General features: G+C 38.1%; 2 protein-coding genes across 4 annotated transcripts in view; one reads left to right on the top strand and one right to left on the bottom strand.

The window, feature by feature from the left end:
- Positions 1-3790, bottom strand: part of LOC130905341 (nipped-B-like protein B) — a 78494-nt gene extending 74704 nt beyond the window's left edge. Inside the window, exon 1 of the mRNA XM_057818640.1 lies at positions 3322-3790. The gene's annotated coding sequence lies outside the window, so the exon portion shown is untranslated. The remainder of the gene's footprint in view (positions 1-3321) is intronic.
- Positions 2928-16897, top strand: part of mlana (melan-A) — an 18507-nt gene continuing 4537 nt past the window's right edge. Inside the window, exons 1-2 of one of the 3 annotated variants that reach the window (XM_057818649.1) lie at positions 2928-2944; positions 15161-15279. The gene's annotated coding sequence lies outside the window, so the exon portion shown is untranslated. Of the gene's footprint in view, positions 2945-15083; positions 15280-16897 lie in introns of those variants that run through there. The other 2 variants (XM_057818648.1, XM_057818650.1) reach the window with 2 other exon arrangements.

Below are 16897 nucleotides of genomic sequence, written 5' to 3'. Positions count from 1 at the left end.
AAATACTGGGACCATGGCAAAATGTTCTAATAAGGAGGTGGCTTGCATTTCGTGGGTGATGATACTACTCCTGTTTTGTTTACATTTTCGGCGTTTCCCCTTCTCTCCCTGGCGACAAGCACTGCCCGCCGCCGTGGGCTGACTGATCGGTGAAGACAATCAACCCTGCTGCCGTGTGTGACATGAGTTGGGATAGTTTTGTGTCATTTTTCATTTTTGAAAGGCGAGAAAAAACTTAGAAACGCCGCTCGGTTCGGGTGAGCATGTCGGCTAGCTGTCACGCCCCCTGCTCTTTCCTCCGTCTCCGAAGCCAGGGCTGGGAAATGACAAAAGCCTGACTAACTCCGGTGACATAAAATACCATTCGGGAGGTGCAAGAAGTCGACAGTTTTGACCATTATGCAGTAATTTTTCCCTGTCGAACTGAATAAATGCTTTTTTAATATTTCATATTCCATTTAACACAAGACTGTTATTTGTCATGACCATACCATTTATTTAGCAATAGGGAAAAAATACCTAGATAAAAAGAATATCCTATAAAAATATTGAGTAGAGAGATTGAAAGAATGATATTTTGCTGCTCTCTGTCGCTATGTTCCTCGTTCTGAATCGTCCCTCTCAATGGGCTGAAATCCAAATCAGCTGAAATCGTGACCCTGCCGACGTCATCCTCCAGTAGGGGACGCTAGACCACTATAATGACAGGCGGGGCTAAACGGCAGATTAAAAAACTAATTTTTCGTCATCTGCGTTTAACCAAATTGTTGTATATCGTCGAATCGTCTCAAAATATGATTCTAATTCACATAATAATGCTATTTAGGATTTTTTTATGCTGTCACAGGCACTTTAAGGGATCCAAAGTCCCTCTGTTACCTCTTGCGAGCAGAACAGTAGGGTACAATTGCCAGTTAGGCCCATGTTCTGCACTAAGGTCCCCTACTCGTCCAGAATATTAACAACATCACAATCAATATTTAAAATTAACACTGCTATTGTAAAAAACAAAAGTAGGTGACACATATTGCATGTAAATGGTTTGAATAGGAATTGCTTAACTTGTTCAAGTAGTTTGTCTTACTTAAATCATTTAGGCAGTTTTCATTTAACTACATAACCTAATAGTTACCTAAAGCAGTTGTGTGAAATCCCTTGCATAAATACCATGTTTCATTTTTTTAAGTGTACTCAGATTGGCTGTGAAGTTTAAACAATATCCACTGATAAGCTTTTACTTTCTAAAGTGTCTCCAAGTTGGCACATTGTCTCAAAATTACTGCGATGTATCAAATTGTGTCACTTGCCCTTAAAACCTCAGTTCAATAATGCAAAAGGAGCATTATCTGTGAGAAGAGCAGTGTGGGTAATAGACTAAGTCATGTCATTTGTTCATTTGTTATGGCAGACTTTAGAGACAGTTGAAGTGCTCATTCCATGGTTTTAAAAACTATGCTGTATTTATATATATTTTTAAAATCTTATTTGGCGGTCCGCTCTGAGATATTTCGAAAGTAGAATTGTGTTGTGGGGAAACTGGAATATAGATGCTACTGCATAAGGGGATAAGCCGAAAAGTGTCATTGCATGTAATTGACTTTCCTATACAGTATATAATTTTAAAATGAAGAATTTTCCAGTAAAATATTGTCTATAACAGTTGTCAAGCAGTAAAATAAAAAAACAAAAATGAATAAAACGAGAAAAAAAAGTATTTTTATAATAGGTCAAAATTATTTTTCAAACAGATTAAGTGTGAACCCCTTCGGCGGTCATTTGCTTTGCTTAGCCAAAACCACCCGAGGACCGAAAAGGCAAGATGGATATATGTAATTTTTTTCAAACCTAAGCTTTCAAAAGCAACAACAACTACTGAGCAAGAACCAAGGATTGAAAATGTGGACCATGAAACACGAGAGACTACTGTCAAAATGGTGAGCGGAGTTTCAATTTGCCCCACTAAAAACGTTAATTGAACAACAGCCACCACCGGTGTTTTGCCAATGTAGTTACCCCCGTCAAAAATTGTGTCCCCTGGCCGCGGGAGCGCACACACACACATTAGTTATGAGGGTTGCCGACTTAATTAATTGAAGCCAGAAAAGAACCACAGTTATATATTTTAGACATCGACGTTTACTAAACTGGAGAAACTCCATACAAGACTTGAATTACAGTAAGAACAGTTATAGGTCATCCCACGAATAAAACAGTGAAACATTGCCTTTCTTAACGTTCAGTACGTATGTCACGGATATACGACAGAAAAAAAAAGGTTTTTTTTGATGGATGTGCCATGTTTTAAAACCTCGTAGAAAACTACATCACCAAAACACAGATATCAAACAAATCAGTGCAGTGCAGTGGCTCCACCCAAACTGGGGTACCTACACTGGCACGACACCGGTGGGCGTACCATATTCAATGGCTGACGAGCTTGGCAAAAAGTATAGCCTAAGCAGCTTCAACTTACTATTATAAATATTCTTGTAAGTTAATTTTAATGCTTGTTTCGGGGTCCTCAACATATTGTGCCCCCCCTGCCCCAAAAGTCAAACTCCGCCTATGTGATACTGTGAACATAGCAAAATAGTATGTACATTCTATAAACACTTAAGAATGGTAATAGGCAAATGAATGACAGCTATGGGCTGTGTTGCAAAATTACGTGCGTCTGTGCTCTAACTGCTCGAGCACTAATTCAATGGTGTATAATTGTGAAAAGATACATCTGTATTCTACAATGAAAAATATATTATTGAAAACCCGTGTATTTTCCAGGCTGCCAGTATTGTTGGCGTATTAGAGTGTTCATCATTAATTAACATTATGTTAGTTTTATTACAAGGGTGTAATAGTGTATGGAGGCCTTCCAAGCCAGCCTGCACGGGAACTTCCATGTCTGACCCAGAGGTGCTGCTCCTACAAACGTTTTCATCCTCCCGTGAGTTCCATTGAGCCCCCCTGTGCAAAAGACGCACTTATAGCAATGTAATAGAGCGCGTATATTGTGTTCATAAATATGAACAGAACGTAATTGTGCCCCTGCGTTGAGTTAGCCTAGCATGTCCGTGCTAACAACAAAACAAGAAAGGATGGCCATTTCAGTCGACCGTGTCTCAATTCCTGCCTTTTGTTACGCCGTCAGACTAAGGTTTTTTTCCGAGAGACACTCCGAGCCATGTGTAACGACATTAAATCACCTTATTGACGCTTGTCAGTACGTAACGACTCAGTTCCTTTGACTTAAACGTCGTAGTAGACGTATAATGCGAGCGGCGCCTGCAAAAGTAAGTCGGGGTTAGCCGGCTAGCAACATACCGGAGATGTAGCTAGGCTAGCTGGCTAGGTCGAGACGTAAGTTGCATCCCCGGCTCCGGATCGGAACCAGCTAGCTGCCTTAGCCGCGCGTTTTCTCGGCCAGGCTAGGGTGAGTGTCTCAGGGTTTTCACCTCGCTCGCTCGGAGTCGGCGCTGGCCTTTCAACGTCGCATCTCCTCCTCCTCACAAAACCTCGGTGCCTCTCGCCAGAGGAGCGTAACCCAGACCCGACCGCTAGGGAGGAAACGGAGAGGGGGTACAAAAGCACAAAATCGCCGTCCGGGAGCGTCCGTCCCGGATCTAGTCGAGCTGGAGAGCGCTCTTCCAAAGGGGGCGCCCGGTGTGCAAGATGAGGTGGCGATGGAGCCCCTGTGTGTATTTGATTTAAATCCAGCCGTATTTACCTCAGGATGTGATGAGAAAGAAGTGGCTCCGGTGGTGTACAAGGAGGAGGAGGAGGCAGAGGTGGTGTTGGAGGGGGGAGGAGCAGGAGCAGTAGCCTTAGCAGCAGTAGGATGGCAGCTGGAGAGGAGATTCTAGCTCCCTCTCTGTCCCGCCGTCCAAACAGCTCCAGCTGCCCCCCCAGAAACGGGGTTGCTGGGGGGCCGCGTGGACCACGCGCAGGACAATCACCCACCTATCACTACCATCACTGAACACTCAATACTCTGTATAATATAATATAATATAATATAATATAATATAATATAATATAATATAATATAATATAATATAATATAATATAATATAATATAATATAATATAATATAATATAATATAATATAATATAATATAATATAATATAATATAATATGCTGTGTTATTGTGATTTGGACATTGAGTCTCTTGATAAATATTTTGTATTGTATTGTATTGTATTATATTGCATTACATTACATTACATTGCATTGCATTGCATTGCATTACATTACATTACATTATATTATATTATTATTATTATTATATTATATTGTAATGTAATGTAATGTAATGTAATTACATTATATTATATTATATTGTAATGTAATGTAATGTAATGTAATGTAATGTAATGTAATGCAATACAATACAATACAAAATATTTATCAAGAGACTCAATGTCCAAATCACAACAGCACAGCACAAGCAAGAGAATAATAACAAAATAATAACAAGTGGACTGCACTAAACAGCACTGGGTCTTCTAGCGACCCACTTTTATAAGGATCATACACCAGTGCTTCCAAAATCGTGACAAGTTGCGTGTAAACATAACATAACATAACATAACCTTATATAATATAATATTATACCGGTACTATACTATACAATACAATACAAAGCACTGCAATGCAATGCAATGCAATACAATACAATACAAAACAACACAACATAATATAATATAATACAATATAATAGATTTATTAACAGACTCAATGTCCAAATCACAACAACACAGCACAAGCATGTATGCCAGTGCTTCCAAAACCGTGAAGTTTCGTGTAAATATTATATTATATTATATTATATTATATTATATTATATTATATTATATTATATTATATTATATTATATTATATTATATTATATTATATTATATACAGTGGGGAGAACAAGTATTTGATACACAGTCAATGGGAAAACCCTTTGGCAGTGTATCAAATACTTGTTTCCCCACTGTAATATAAATAATACAATACAATATAGGCGGCAAAGTGGCTGAGTGGTTAGCACGTCCGCCTCACAGTTCTGTGATCAAGGTTTAAATCCCGGGCTTCGGCCTTCCTGTGTGGAGTTCATGTTCTCCCCGTGCCTGCGTGGGTTTCCTCCGGGAACTCCAGTTTCCTCCCACATCTCAAAAACATGCATGGTAGGCTGATTGAGCACTCTAAATTGTCCGTAGGTGTGGGTGTGTGAGTGAATGGTTGTATGTCTCCTTGTGCCCTGTGATTGGCTGGCAACCAGTTCAGGGTGTCCCCTGCCTACTGCCCGTCGTTAGCTGGGATAGGCTCCAGCACCTCCACGACCCTCGTGAGGATAAAGCAGCATGGAAAATGAATGAATGAATAATACAATACAATACAATATATTCCACCAATGTATCTTATTTTCTTTTCGATTATATTATAATATATTCCAAGGGCGTAGGTTTTCATAGGGACGGTAGAGACAAAACACTACCAACTTTTCAGGATGCTCAAACTGTCCCCACCAACTTTTAAGCAACCTTATTTGCATTATATAATGACTTCAGTTATGTGTCATGGGTTAGATTGTCATCCCATATGTTTTAGTTGTTGTAATTGACCCCACCATTATTAAGTGAATTATTTTCATTATGTTCAGACTTACCCCAGATAGCAGACCGACATTGAATAAACATTGATTTTCCATCAAAATCATCAGTATGGTTGACATCGAAATTTTCGACGTCAAGTGATGTTGAAACAACGTTGTTCTATGGTATGTCAGGCGATGGTTGGATTTACATTGTTTTATGGTTGATGAACTAATGTTGACAAATAGTTGATTTTTGATTGACCGGGAAATATGAAAAGTCATTGAATTATGGATGAGCAAGCGTTTTGGTCGAAAACATAACATTGATTCAGCGTTGTTCCAATATTATTAATAATCGAAATAACGTTAAGGTTCTGTAGGGATTTCAACATTGAAACAACATTAATTGAGGGTACAAAAATAACGTTGATTCAATTATATAAGATCGACAGTGGAATGTTGATCCAACCTCTTTTCAACCTTGGTCTGCTATCTGGGACATGTACCTCTTTTCACTTGCTGAATGTGCTGGTTCATTTTTTTCCCCTCCGAAATGCTTATTTGAATGCTGATGACTTGACCCCCCCTAACAAACAGACACACACACATTAGATATCAGGGATATTATATTATAGATTATAGACGGAGAGACGAAGTTTTACCGTATTCCGAGAGATTCGGAGAGGAGAGCAAGATTGACTGCTGCAATTCGACGAGAAAACTGGGCTCCAAACGACTACCACAGATTATGTAGTAGTCATTTTATATCTGGTAAAATGCATTTAATATATATTTAGAGGGTTTTGGGCTGACAACCACAATTAAGATCATTGCTAGGCTAATCGCCGACAACATACACTCAGACGTTGTGAATGAACTACCTGAAAATATATAATTATAAGGGGATAATAAGACAGTTGTCATACAATTAATTTGCAATTTCACTATTGAGGTCAAAAGCCAAAAAATAAATTCAACTAGGGACAATCTGGAGTAGTGCTATCGCACTTCATATTTATTACATATTATATATGTATAGTGAGAGTGCTATCGCTAAACCATATAAACATTAAAAGCCCTAGCTCCATTGACAAATGACATGAAATACATTAGACTAGACAGTGGATGTTAGCAAGAACAAAAGATTTTGAATTGAAAATTTCGTAACTCACCTTCCCGAGCACAAGATAGATTCCTGCCGAATTTTCGTGGACGAGGACCTGTTTCACCCAACCAGCAACGAAGTATTTATAAGCCTCCAAGCTCTTAAAGTTTTTCAAACTTTCGTGAGAATAGGCTGATTTTGTGTGGACAAGATAGTTGTAAATATCAGGGTAGCTAGCAGATGTCAGGCAAAGACGGCGAAGACAGCGGGTCGAAAAACATCGATTTAGGCATCAAATATGGATCTGGCGAATGGATAAACTGAAGCTTTTCCACATAACGCCTTTTATGCAACGCATCCAATGAGTTTACAGCGTCAGATAACACCGGGGCTTCCATGAATTGCTCTATAACTTGCACGACTAATTGAAAACAATGAGAATAAGTCTAAAAAAAACCGGACAATATGGCGGCCGGATACAGCGACACGTCATTTTGTGACGTAGGTGAGTAGGGTCTATATTATATTATAATATATTAATATTATATCGTATCTGTCAGACAGAAATAGTAAAAAGCATATTTGGTTGCAAATTTTAAAAATAAATAAAAAGGAGTAATTTATTAACAATTTCCTCCTTTTTTACATTGAAAAATCTTGCGTTTGTATTTTGTTTGTAATTTTAATTTCCCATATTTTCTTAATCCTTTAAATTAATTTAAAAATATGACCTAACTTTTTCCTCTTTTTTACATTTGAAAAATCTTGATTCGTAATTTTATTTTTAATTTTCTATATTTTCTTAATTATTTTTATGAATTAAAAAAATCTTTATGACTTTTGAATTTAGGATTTCCCAATTTTTAGTTATACAGTATATTCAATTTTGTGTATATTTGTACGTGTATATATATATATTTCCTTTTTTTTTAACTTGTATTTTTTTCACTTATATATTCCTCGAAAGCTTATTATGTATATTTGGTGAGTTCATTCATTCATCAAGGAAATAAAAAAGATATAATCGCATCTGGGTTTTCTCTCAGTCTCCACTAGATGAGGCTTCTGAGTACTTCCGGCGATATACGTCATACACGTTACGTCATGTAAGTAAAAGACAAAACTCCAATGAGAGCAGGCAACATTTGCCGGGCGCGGTGGCGAGTGCCTGTAATCCAAGCTACTGGGAGGCTGAGACTGTTGGATCGTTTGAGCTCAGGAGTTCTGAGCTGCAGTGCGCTATGTCGATCGGGTGTCCGCACTAAGTTCGGTATCGATATGGTGTTCCTGGGGGAGCCCGGGACCACCAGGTCGCCTAAGGAGGGGTGCACCGGCCCAGGTCGGAAACGGAGCAGGTCAAAGCCCCCGTGCCGCTCAGTAGTGGGATCGCGCCTGTGAATAGACGCTGCAGTGCAGCCTGAGCAATACAGCGGGACACTGTCTTTTTATATGAATGGCCCTCACTCAGAATTATTCTTTACTACGCCTCTAGGACGTTTTTAGTTGATGAAGCTACTGCTTTATGTTTAAATTTGAATTAAAACAACGGTCCAGCAGCAGCTCCTACTGGACAAACGAAACACTGCATCAGGCAAATGGCGTTCTTGAGCTAGAAAAATTGCTGTCGAATTCAGTGTAAAATACCGTGCTGCCAAAAAAACAGAAATCCTAACACAAAATAAGATACATTTGAGCCTTTTTGCTAATCGTGTTTTCTCAATGTATCTCAAAGGTCTTAACTATTATTATTATTTTAATCAAACTAGAAAATGCAATTTCTGGAGAAATTACATAAAGATGTTTTGCTCTGCCATTGGTCATTTTTTCCTGTCCTTTTTTTTTGGGGGGGGGGGGAATCCCTATTAATTTTGGGACATTTTTGGGTCACTTCCTTATTAACTCACTGGCAGGCATTGACGGCAAAAGATGTAGTGTGATGCCAACCAAGGGCGTAGGTTTGCATAGGAACATAACACTACCAACTTTTCAGGGTGTTCAAATTGTGCTTACTAACCTTTAAGCAACCTTATATGCATTTTATAATGAGTTTAGTTATACAGGTAATTTAGATTGTCTTCCCATATGTTGTTAGGAAATAATTATTAAGTGAATTAGTTTCATTAACTTACATTTACCTCTTTTTACTTGCTGAATGCGCCGGTCCATCCCCCCCAAGTTCACACTTGATTGGCTGAACACTTAACCCATCCCCAACACACACACGCATGCTCACACTCACACAGCCCCGATAGGAATACATGTTGACAACATGCCGCCTCCTCCGCCCCCTTCGAAAACGAGGGATATTAGTTGTTTTTTTTTCGACCAGCAGCCGCCACTGTAAGTAATTTAAAAAGACGCCAATGTTGTGGAGGTGGGGAACACACCACTGATTTTGCTACTGAAGTCCGACCTGCATCAGAGTTAGCATCGCATTAAACTGTGTGAATTTGCTAACAGGCAAAACTTAAGTAGGAAGCTGCTTAGAGAGAAGTGTCCTGTTGTGTGTGTTTTCTACGGTTAAAGTTAATTCAACTGTGAGAAATGTAGTGAACTTTGCTGGAAACTATAGAATCAGGAAAACGTGAGCAAGAATCTGCTTGGAGAGAGACAGGTGCTGCATAACCGCAAATGTTACTCACACAACTGAACATAATCACAATTAACTATGTACAAAAAAAAGAAAAAAATGTTTTTTGGGGGATGCTACGAGCTACCCATACTAGCGTTGCGATGTCGATCGTGATCGATGTAATGAGCACCTCTGATTCAGCATATCTATTAACCCTTTAACACCTAAGCCTATTTTGGCCAAATTTGCATGCATTTGATGTTGCCTTTATATTTCAAAGAAAAAAATGTTTACATTGGCCAAGTTGGGTCCCTTTTTTCAGGACACCAGGAACTTCATGTCCAAACTGTTGTTTTCCTCACTGACCAATTATAATCCATATTTTGGACCCAAAAAGACAAAAAAAAAATCCCAAAATCTTTTTTCAAAATTTGTAATGTTGATGTCCCATTGACAACCAAACATGTTCGACCAACTGTTTTGAAGCTTAATAATATGTATTCAACTTTTTAGGATAAATATTCAATAGAAAAAAATAAGATTGAATAGTTTTATGTTTGACAGTTCAACACAAACAGCAGGTATGGTCATAGGCGTTTTTGGCCTTTACACATACTATGGTCAAAACAGGTTATATACAGTGCAAAATAGTGAGAAAAAAGATTATATATATCATCTAACACAAAAAGGGTTTGGAGGATATCTGTTTGTGAAGTTAGGTGTTGTACACATCACCTTATCAAAAGTATATACATACTTGCAATCAAGCTTCTCGAACACACATCTATATGAAATTGAAAAGATTATAGTGAAGAAAAAATATGCAGTACTGTGCAAAAGTTTTAGGCAGGACACCTGCCTAAAACTTTTGCACAGTACTGTATATATAAATTTTTTATTATTAAATTTATTAGGATCATGGAAGCTTCCACTTGGGGAAAATATATACATACAGTATATCCTGTATATACATAATATAATAAAAATATACAGTACTGTGCAAAAGTTTTAGGCAGGTGTCCTGCCTAAAACTTTTGCACAGTACTGTATATAACACTGAAAAAAAAGTATTTTAAAAAATACTGACAAGTAGTTCAGTTCAATTCAATTTTTTCAGGCATGCAACCCAATAAAGGTTTTTTTTTTTTTTTTTTTGCGCACTCAATAAAGCTTCTTCTTGAACAGGTCACGGAGCTGCGTCACACACAACGTCACACAGCCTACTCTTTCGCCGTTTGCGCGCTGCTGTCACGTCTACTCGCCGAGACGGCGACTCATCCAAAGAAAACGACAAATACGGCTGATCTTCTTCCTTGAGTTAATGAAATAATGCATTAGCTTGCGCTAAATGTAGTTTTAGATTCATTCTACACGTTTCAAAGTTGCTTGCTCAAACCAACCGGCCGTTACGTGCTTCACATGCCTCCCTTTCATTAGTTGGCGCCTCGCTCGGAAATTTATTATAAATGATCACATTCGGTCCGTCCTTCTTGACATCACAACGGCTCTTGGGATATTTAGTCTTTTGTGCTGCTTTCGGTTTTGAAAAAGGACAAGAAATGATGGAAATATGGAGATAGATACTTGGTCCATGCATCGTTTTAATGCTTATTTATGAGTGCAATAAAAATATAAAATTCAAATGACATTATCTCCCGTTTTTCTTGGTCGATTGACTTCAAATAAAAACTGGTGTGGACATCAACTTCCGCACTTTCAAATGAGACCAACCAGAGGCACGTAGGTGACATAATTACAGCGTGACGAAGCTTCAAAGATGACATGCGTAAACGCGTCACTGCCGACACGTTCGGTGATAAAGGGTTAATTAGGGTTCATATTCGTGAGAAATGTAGGCCTGACCCTAGAGATGTCCGGATCGCCGATCGATCGGGTCCAATCACGTCATTTTCAAAGTATCGGAATCGGCAAAAAAAATATCGGCCATGCCTTTTTTTAAATATATATATATTTCAATTAAATCGTTTTTTCATTGTATTTGACGTTACGGACATAATATGTTACACTCAGCCAGAGTGTTTAATTTAGGCTTAAGGTAGGGTTATCAAAACTATCCCGATAATGGCGGCAATAATTTTATTAAATAATGTGACACGTTAAAATATTTAACACTATCAATATATGCGCTGCACGACTCTCTCACTCATTGTCGTGCTCAATCTGTATTAACGCCGTTTTACCTACATAGAGAGATAAAAGACAGCGCTACACGAGTAGAGTGAATTTGGCAGCTATAGGAGACTTCCTTCAATCAGCTCTAACCTTACAATCCCTCTCCCTATGATTAAAAATATCATAGGAAGTAACATGGGGAAGCAAGGAGGCAATTGACCTTTGACTTAACACCATAAGTTATTTTCCTAAGCAGAGAAGATATATCCATTTGTAGCACGACGCACAGTCAAGGGTGCACTTCCCATCATGCATTTGGGATGGCCACAGTATCATTTACTGAAAGCTCAACAAATACACTAGATGGCAATATTTAGTAAGCCTGTCGCAATATGCAATAATTCCATTTATCGCACGATAAATAAAAATGAAGGCGGTAATCGCGTGAGGCAGACGTGCTGTTAAAAGTTCGGATTCCTTGTTACCAACTGCGCAAAATGCATCTTCATTCCAGGTCCGGCAAAAAAATAGCACCGGAGCCAATCCTTCCCATTATATCCTATTGTTCAACGTATACCAGCCGCGTCAGTGCTCTGGATTGACTGCGGACCATTTCCGGCGCGCCGGTGTTGTTGACATGTGGGCGCTCCCGTCAGGGGTGACATTTCACGCGGGGCGGCTATTTTTCGGCACAACGCCGGACATTTAAATCAAAGTCCGCCAAAACATTGTTACCGACTTGGCTGCTACGAACAACCTCGCTTTGACGACAGACAGCTGAATGGAAATGATGAACATTGAGTAGCAAATTAAGAGCGCTGTGCTTCAAACTCGTCCTGTTTATGAAAGTCGATTGTCATATGCTGGTGTTGTGCAGTAATGAGCAGACATGACTACAGCGGCGTTTGCTAACTTTTTTAATGCGCGCACACACTAGATATCATGAAATGGCAAACTAGATGTGCTACGTCCCATGCCATTGGCTACGTGAGCCCAGAGTGATTATGGGACACGTAGTCCATATACTACATCGAATTCTAAACTGTCATGACTGAATGGAAGTTAAGAAGGCCAAATCAATCCGTACCAGTGACTATAGATAATGTTGATTCAGTACATGACCCAGATGGATTCGGACCACAAATAGGATTAGTAAACCTAGCTGCTAAGAGAGCTGTAGCAATCAACAGTGTGCGCCGCCTCACTTTACAAACAGTAAAGATTGTTCTCAGCACTTGTATACAAAATTTTTTCGGATCAGTAAGAAGTAAGCACATAAATATTATGCACTAAAATGCATGTTTATATGATGGCAATTTAATTTTTGCTCGTTAGCAAAAAAAAAAAAAAAAAATTGTTTTGTTTTTTTCAGAGCATTAAATGTATTGAATCGGATCAAAAATCGAGTCCCCCGTATCGAAAATCGTACTGATTCGCTGCATCCCTATGGAACACCATTGCAGAAGCTATGAGGGGAAAAGTTTTCATTTGCCTAAATGCTTAAGTTATTATGTGCAGTTTTTTTTTCTTGAAAAACACATTGTATTTATTCTGTGTTTCTGTGCGGTATTAATATTGTTGTCTTTTACTTAAGAGGCATGGTCTATTGTTTTTAGTTGTGATTTCTTAAAAAGTATTTTTGAATTTAAAAGTAAATATTTATCGCGTTTAAATGGGTGTACTTGATCTATTAATATATATTGTATTCTCACAGTGTTATTGTAAATTGGTTTTTAAAAAATTGGGGGGGCGCAATAATATCGCATATCGCAATAATTTATGAGATAAATTATCGCACACTAAAATTTGTTATCGCGACAGGCCTAATATTTAGTCACAATACACAAAGTCACAAGTCTTTCTATCCGTGGATCCCTCTCACAGAAAGAATGTTAATTTTGTAAATGCCATCTTGAGGATTTATTGTCATAATAAACAAATACAGTACTTATGTACTGTATGTTGAATGTATATATTCGTCCGAGTTTTATTCATTTTTTTTCTTAATGCATTGCCAAAATGTATGTGATCGGGAAAAATTATCGGGAATGATTGGAATTGAATCGGGAGCAAAAAAAAGCAATCGGATCGGGAAATATCGGGATCGGCAGATACTCAAACTAAAACGATCGGGATCGGATCGGGAGCAAAAAAACATGATCGGAACAACCCTACGCTGACCCCTGTTTACCCGATCTGTTTGGTCTTATTAATGTCCCATCCCGAGCAAAAAGTGTGCATGCAGGTTATGCTCATAAGCGGATTTTCAGGGGGGCCAGGCTCCCTCCTGGTGGCCGAAAAGTGTCATTGCATGTGATTGTTTTTCCTATATACTTTATGATTTTAAAATTAAGAATTTTCCAGTAAAATATCGTCTATAAAAGTTGTAAAGCAATAAAACAAACAACGAAAATGAATGAAATGAACAAAAAAAAAATGGGCCAAAATATTTTTTTGAACAGATCATGTGACTACACCTTAGATGGTCATTTGCTTTGCTTAGCCAAAACCACCCGAGGACCGAAGGGGCAAGATGGATACACATAATTTTTTCCAAACCTAAGCTTTCAAAAGGGAAAACAACTACTAAGCAAGAGCCAAAGATTGAAAATGTGGACCATGAAATGGTGGAGATCACCGTCAAATGGTGAGCGGAGTTTCAATTTGCCCCATTAAAGACACTAATTGTACAACACAGCCACCACCTTGTCTTGCCAATGTAGTTACCCCCGTCAAAAATTGTGTCCCCTGGCCACAGGAGCGTATACACACACACACACACACACACATTAGTTATTAGTTACGTCGACTTAAACAATTAATTGATGCCAGAAAAAAAACACAGTTATATATTTTGGACATCGACGTTTATTAAACTGAAGAAACTCCATAAAGGACTTGATTTACAGTAATAACATTTATAGGTCATCCTAGGAGTAAAACAGTGAAACATTTCCTTTTTTACCTTCAGTAAATATGTTACGTTATACGGCGGGAAAAAAATGTTTTTTTGGTTTTTTTTATGGATGTGCCATGTTTTAAAACCTCGTAGATAACTACATCACCAAAACATGCAAATTAAGCAAATCAGTGCAGCGCAGTGGCTCTGCCCAGGGGATCAACTTTTGACTTGGGTAACTACATTGGCACGACACCGGTGGGCGTATCATATTCAATGGATGACAATCGTGGCGAAACGTATTGTATAGCCTGATTTGGAATTCCCCACAAGAATGATGGGAAACCAAAAAAAACACTCATTTTCAACTTATTACTACATTCTTGTAAGTTAATTTTATTGCTGACACTGCGTTTCGGGGTCATTAACAAGTTGTGCCCTCCTCCCTGCTCCAAAAGTCAAACTCCGCCTATGGTTATGCCGTTATATCGTCCCTTCCAATGTTGACACCAAACCTACGCCTGAAGCCAACTTTTCCATTTCACGTGAATTGGACATTTATCACTGTCAATGGGAACCAATGAGTCAATGTTACTGTTTATTTTAATATTAGTCATTATTGGAGTGGTTGGTTTGAATTATTTATTTTAAGTCGAACCATTGCACTAACACAATACATATAAGCAAAAAAAAAAAATAAAATAAATCTACCAGCTGACTTCAACAAGGTCTCACGAGTGGATAATCGTGTTGCGTTCACGTCCGCGGGGGTTTCACGGTGATTACGCCGCTTCAATGGCTTATCCACGAGCCTCTAACCCGTGACCGTCATGAGGATTTTTCCAGACCTTTCCCCCCTTTACTTTCCCCAGAAGGTAGAAGGAATTTGGGCGGGTGAAACAAGAAATAAGACGGGGGAACACTAAGGCGCCTGACTCTGTAAGCCAGGCAAAAGGAGGAACGCTCGTCTGCAATCGAATTAACCAATTTGGTAAGATGATGTTTGTGTCTGTTTATGCGTTTATGCCTTGACTGTGGCAATGAGTTACACTTGAAGTCAATTATTCATACTGTCAACTTCATTGTAAAATTTATTGAAAGCCACATTTATAAAGTTTAACACGCTTGTCTATGAGTATTCAGCATTTAAAAAAGGAGGCAGAATTTAGGAAGGGTTTTGCATTGAAAGTCGTTTGACCGCATACGTAATGTGTCATTTGTCACAATTATTGGATGAAAACTACAATGGTGAAGCATCTGCAAAAAAAAAAAAAAAAAAAAAAAAAAAAAAAAATTCAGTGTTTAAATAAAAAAATGTGGAACTCACAGATAAAGATTGTTTTTGTTTTCTAAAATTAAATTTTACGTCTATACATTTGATAATACTAGACAGCAACAACAAAATGCAGTTGTTTTATGTTTGATTCAAATGAATTTTTATGAACACAATCCAGAGCTGATCTCAGTTTTTCTCCAGTTTGCCTATTAATATGTTATAACTACATGTAAAAAAAAAAAAAAAAAAAAAAAATTTTTTTAAAAAGCCATATCATTTGGAAAAACATCATAGCGTTAAATGAATATTGCAGTCATGTTTCTTTGACATTTCATTGCTTGTCCATGTTCAAAAACTTGATGTGATGGGTAAAATGTGAAAATAGTTTTGGTTTGCACACCCAAAAATTAGTTAGCAACTGCTGTCAGACCTAAAATGTAAAAAAAGAAAAGAAACATTGTGTTCTCCAGTGTAACTAACATTCAATCTATTCAAAAATCGGAATTAAAAATCTAACTAAAGCCAAAATTGTCCATTTCAAGTACTTCTAAAATGGCAATCAAAATCTAATTTCTTTTTTTTTTTTTTAATTTCACTAGTACATACACACACAGTACACTCTATAGCATACTATACAGTGGTGGCCAAAAGTATTGGCACCCCTGCAATTCTGTTAGATAATGCTCAATTTTTACCAGAAAATGATTGCAATTACAAACACTTTGGTAGTAATATCTTCATTTATTTTGCTTGCAATGAAAAAAACACAAAAACAGAATGAAAATGAAAAATAAATTGATCATTATCATTTTACACAAAACTCCAAAAATGGGCCAGACAAAAGTATTTGCTCTGCTGGAATTTTAGACCATTCTTCTTTGGCCAACTGCTCCAGGTCTCTTGAGATTTGAAGGGTGCCTTCTCCAAACTGCCATTTTCAGATCTCTCCACAGGTGTTCTATAGGATTCAGGTCTGGACTCATTGCTGGCCTCTTTAGAAGTCTCCAGTGCTTACTCTCAAACCATTTTCTAGTGCTTTTTGAAGTGTGTTTTGAGTCATTGTCCTGCTGGAAGACCCATGACCTCTGAGGGAGACCAAGCTTTCTCACACTGGGCCCTACACTATGCTGCAAAATGTGTTGGTAGTCTTCAGACTTCATAATGGCATGCACACGGTCAAGCAGTCCAGTGCCAGAGGCAGAAAAGCAACCCCAAAACATCAGGGAACCTCCGCCATGTTTGCCTGTGGAGACCGTGTTGTTTTCTTTGAAGGCCTTGTTTTTTTAATGTAAACTCTATGTTGATGCCTTCTTCCAAAAACCTCTACTTTTGT

Source organism: Corythoichthys intestinalis, chromosome 17 (assembly GCF_030265065.1).
Source record: "Corythoichthys intestinalis isolate RoL2023-P3 chromosome 17, ASM3026506v1, whole genome shotgun sequence".
NCBI lineage: Eukaryota > Metazoa > Chordata > Actinopteri > Syngnathiformes > Syngnathidae > Corythoichthys > Corythoichthys intestinalis.
Note: the sequence above shows the minus strand (reverse complement) of the source record. Positions and strands in the feature narration are given on the sequence as shown.